Source organism: Engraulis encrasicolus, chromosome 17, assembly GCF_034702125.1.
Source record: "Engraulis encrasicolus isolate BLACKSEA-1 chromosome 17, IST_EnEncr_1.0, whole genome shotgun sequence".
In the NCBI taxonomy this organism is placed as follows: domain Eukaryota; kingdom Metazoa; phylum Chordata; class Actinopteri; order Clupeiformes; family Engraulidae; genus Engraulis; species Engraulis encrasicolus.
The window spans coordinates 45,367,239-45,372,614 of NC_085873.1; positions in this window are offsets into that span (position 1 = coordinate 45,367,239).

Genomic DNA, 5,376 nt, shown 5'->3' on the forward strand with positions numbered 1-5,376 from the left:
CCCGCCCCTGCAGACGTTTGGATAACCATAGCAGCAGTGGGGCAATTCAAGTGAATAGGCAGCCTGAAAATTAATCTATTATTTTCGTGAAGACTTTACGAAAGGCGGGCAATAACGTGAATGTACCACGAAAATGAATCTATTATTTTCGTGAAGACTTTACGAAAGGCGTGAGATAGGGCTCTTCATAATCAGTGGCACAGAACGGACTCACCGGTGGGCCCCGCACCCTTGTGGGCTCCTATTTTCAGAAATGTAAAATGTTTTTATTTTTTTATTTTTAAAAACTCTGAAAAAAGGGGCCCACGAGGGTGCGGGGCCCACTGGGAAATTCCCCCTATGCCAGATGGCCAGTCCAGCTCTGGTCTTTATCTCTCGCGCTTTCTCCCTTTTACCCTTTATGTAAATTAAATCGTGTCCTTGGCACATCTATAAGACACCAGTACTGGCTTATTGTATGTTCATATTGCATTATGGATTTTTAAAACTTCACGACTGACCTTTATGTCTTTATGACATTCACATTCACACATGTACGCATTATAAATTCGTATGTTAATCTGTGAGCCATATCTAAGGTGTCTTTATGCATACTACATATTAATTATTATGCCATAGGACTTTATAGGGCTCCTCTTGTCAGATTAAATTTAGATTTAAAAAAGGCACTACTAAGTACTCTAACGTCTTCCCGCCAAGTAGAATGTCTGCGTCTGGAATTATTATTTACAGCTGCAGTAAATGAAAAAAAAAAAAGAATTAAAAAAGCGTGCAAAGCCCCTCCACATTTGGGCTTCCATGCCCAAAGGTTGTACACATGTTCAAATCTGGCGTGGGTCATTTCCCAACCTTACCCCTTTACACTTTATTTTTGGTGTGTGTGTGTGTGTGTGTGTGTGTGTGTGTGTGTGTGTGTGTGTGTGTGTGTGTGTGTGTGTGTGTGTGTGTGTGTGTGAGAGAGAGAGAGAGAGAGAGAGAGAGAGAGAGAGAGAAGAGAGAGAGAGAGAGAGAGAGAGAGAGAGAGAGTGAGAGAGAGAGAGAGAGAGAGAGAGAGATGCCTTGGCAAATATATGTAACAGTGAGCTATATATGATGATTATCTTATGTGTAATATGTGTGTTACGTCTTGTGAGCAATGTCTTCATTTATATTATGTATGTGTGTATGCTACTTGACACCTTAATTTCCCCCTGGGATCAATAAAAGATACTCTACTCTACTCTACTCTACTCTACTACTATCTCTCTCTCCACACTCACTCCCTGTCGCTCTGCACTGTCCTATCTGAATAAAAGACAAAAAGCCCATAAAAAAATATATTTTTTTAAAAGTACAAAACCTCTGACTGGTTTCAGCCATAGGCCTTCATTGGGGTATTGTTACTAGAGATGTCAAAGGAGCTTCACAAGTAAGATATCAGGAGAGAGTTCATTTATAAGGCTTCTGTTGTCGACTTAATTGAAAATGCTTATCACGTCCAGAGCCATTTTATTTCAACACCTCGAGGGCTGAATTCAACACTGTTTTAATTGGTTCTACTCTTCAACAGCTAAATTAACATTACAAACATTACATAAAATTCCTGTGTCGAATAGACCAATATAAGGATGAACTATCTATAGATGTTTACCAAGTCTGAAAGCTGTTTTCAGGTGTCATAACAAACCTCATGACTCTGTTGCTCTCTACTTAAAAATGGATATTTAAACAGACTGAAGCATTATGTTGATGCATATAGTACGTACATAGTTCATACATATTACCAAACACTTACCGTATGTAGTGTTTTTGTGTTAGATTAGCGGTTTACTGTACGGTACCAAGTCTGAAGCTACAATGTAATAATCCCAGGGATATTCTTAATATAATTTTATACTATTCAATTTTCACATGAATAAATAAAATTCTATTTTCCATATTCAGTTTCACTTTGAATCATTTTTAAATCTTTTTTTTGAAAGTCTCCTGTGCCAGGCTGACTGAAAGCGTCAGACAAAGAAATGGGGAATGGATGGGCACGCGTGCGCGCCGCGCGCACGCACGCACGCACGCACGCACACGCACATGCACACGCACACGCACACACACACACACTTTAAAGGGCACAGAGGGCCTGTAAGGTGTACCCCACAGTGATTTCTAATTAATCAGGATTAGCTATGGACACACACACACACACACACACACGATTCATGGACACACACACACACACACACACACACACACACACACACACACACACACACACACACACACACACACACACACACACACACACACACACATCACCAGTATGAGTGCTCAGCCTGTGACAGTGATGGAGCGCACGACTGCTCCTGATAATATTGATCTGTAGCAGCTTGTTTCCTCATGGCACTGCTCACTGTACGCACACACACACACACACATGCAGCGCACACACACACACAGCGAAGCACACACTCATGTAGCAACACACACGCATGCAAGCACACACACTTACACACAGAGAGGCACACACACGTAGCAACACATTCATAAGAACATAGGCTACATACACAGAGAAAAGCACACACATGCAGTTAAGCACACACACACATACACACAGAGAAGCACACACAGTTAAGCACACACACATGAAAAGAAAGAAGCACACGCACATACAGAGAAGCCCACATACACAGAGAAGCACAAACATACTGTACAGAGCCTACAGAGAAACACACACACACACATACACACACACACACACACACACACACACACACACACACACACACACACACACACACACACACACACACACACACACACACACACACACACACACACACACACAAAGAAAAGCACACACACATACACACAGAGAAGCACACACACACGTACACATAGAGAGAAGCACATTCATGCAGTTTCCTGAAACCTAGAGTCATACACACCTCCCACCATGTCCATACACATGAAAAAAAAACATTGGCGATCGATAGGGATACACACCTTAGCTAAGAGTCTTCACGTTTGCTTTGGCTTTCTCTGTGTGTGTGTGTGTGTGTGTGTGTGTGTGTGTGTGTGTGTGTGTGTGTGTGTGTGTGTGTGTGTGTGTGTGTGTGTGTGTGTGTGTGTGTGTGTGTGTGTGTGTGTGTGTGTGTGTGTGTGTTGGGGGGTGTTCAGCTGTTTTATTTATTAGGCTCTATGCACCGGTGTCTTTGCAGGTGCCGGGAGTAAATGTGCTCCACCTGTGTGTGAGTGCCTGAGCAATATGGCATCATTGCAACTGCACATGATACTGCATGCGCAGACCTGAATGGTATTCTATCGCGTTTATGCATCGCAACTTTGCATGTTAACTCGTGCTCCACAACGCCCCATGAGAGGTTAGGTTTAGAGGTGGTTTTGGGTGGCTGCGTGCTATGTGACCTACTTTCAAAAAATTAAAAGATAAACGATTAAAAAAAAAAACGATTTGTGCACAAATATTAATTTTGCCTGCTCAAAAGTACACAAACAAAGCACAAATGATTCCAACCATTTTAGAATCATACGGATGTTGACGAGGTGCTGCTAGACCTACTGACAAACAATTGAAAATTGATTAAAATTAAATTGGTTTGTGCACAAACGTTAATTTTACCCGCACAAACGTGCAAAATCGAGGCACAAACGATTCCAAGACATTTTTGAGTCATTTGGATGCACTTACATGAAATAAAAACACCTTTGCATGATGCCACACTACAGCGAGAGAGAGAGAGAGAGAGAGAGAGAGAGAGAGAGAGAAAGAAAGATTTAACTCAGTTCATATTAAATCCTTCTAACGATTGTAACCAATCTGTTTTTGTTTTGTTGCCAACCTGGGGTCCATTTCTCAACACGCTGCTAGTCTTCTGAGTGACTAAGGAACAACTGAAACTTTTCCTGAAAGCATCGTTCGGACGATATTTTCAACTTTGTTAGTCTGATGCTTAAGCCAACGACACAAGTGTTTCTCGAAGGCAAAGTTTGTGGTGAACGTTCATGCCACAGTTGGTGATTCTGCGATTAGCATGTAGCACTATCCCCTTTGATTTGTGAAGCATGTCACTTTTGCTCATTTTGCCGTTAGGGGCCGGTTCAGACAGACCCATATGGGAAAAAATGGTTAAGAACTTATAAGAACCAGCAGAATTATTTATATTAAAAACCTATTTTGCACTGATGAAGGTCTGAGGTCCGAAACGTTTGTAATGCACCCCCACTTGGTAGCACTTTATTTTATTTTTGTTTAAGTTGATGGATTAAACACCTTTCCTGCATCGGCAACTCTTGGTGTGCGAGTTCTCTTCCTCCTCCTGTGTTCTACAATACCCAGAACCCACGCACCCACAAGGCCTGGAGTAATTGGTGCAACACCCTTCCTGACCTGTTAAAAATATATGCCATGTATGATGTACTCCTGAAAGTGGCCCCTTTTGGTGTTTTCACATTCAGAATTATTAGGTGAAACTAGTATGAATAAAGTACAAATTGTACATGGCATTTACAGATAATGTGTACAGAATGCCTGCTTTTTATGCATCATATAATGTTTGTAGTTTTTAATTCTATATAATTTTCTATGAAGCGAGAAAGTACTACAGGAGAAGTTGCACTGTGTGTTTGGTTGCCCTGAGCGACAGGGGGGTATTTGGGATGCTGGGGACTCCTTGGCAACTTGGGATGCTGTGCACAGCCCTGCCTACACTCCTCCTCATTCTTCACACTTCTCCACGGAGACGGGGGTTGCCAAGGGCGACAGGTGATGGAAGTGGGCACGGTGTGGGAAGGAGAGAGGCGGAAAAAGGGAGAGGAGATAGAGAGAGAAGAGAGGTAAGCTTCGCTATAGATTGAGAGAGGTGGAAAAATGGAGACAATGACACTTAGAGAGGGAGAAAGTTGAACAGATAAGAGGAGAGAGAGGAAGACAAAGTGAGAGGCCTTTCATTATGTGGTCCCAGAGGGTACTATAGGTGCATATGTGGTAATTTCAGCCATTTACAACCTCAACTTCCTTGAAAAGTCACTCACTCACTTTACGCCTGCCAGCACACATGCTTACACACACACACACACACACACACACGTAGACACACACACGTAGACACACACACACACACACACACACACACACACACACACACACACACACACACACACACACACACACACACACACACACACACACACACACACACACACACACACACACACACACACACACACACACACACACACACACAGGGGGGGGCAGTTTCAATCATTTACATTATGCACTTAAATGCTTTAAAAGTCACTCACTGCATTTACGCCTCACCAGGAGAAAAATGGCTCACATTTGCAGAGTGCCAGAGATGACAGAAATAGCATTAAAGATGTGATGGA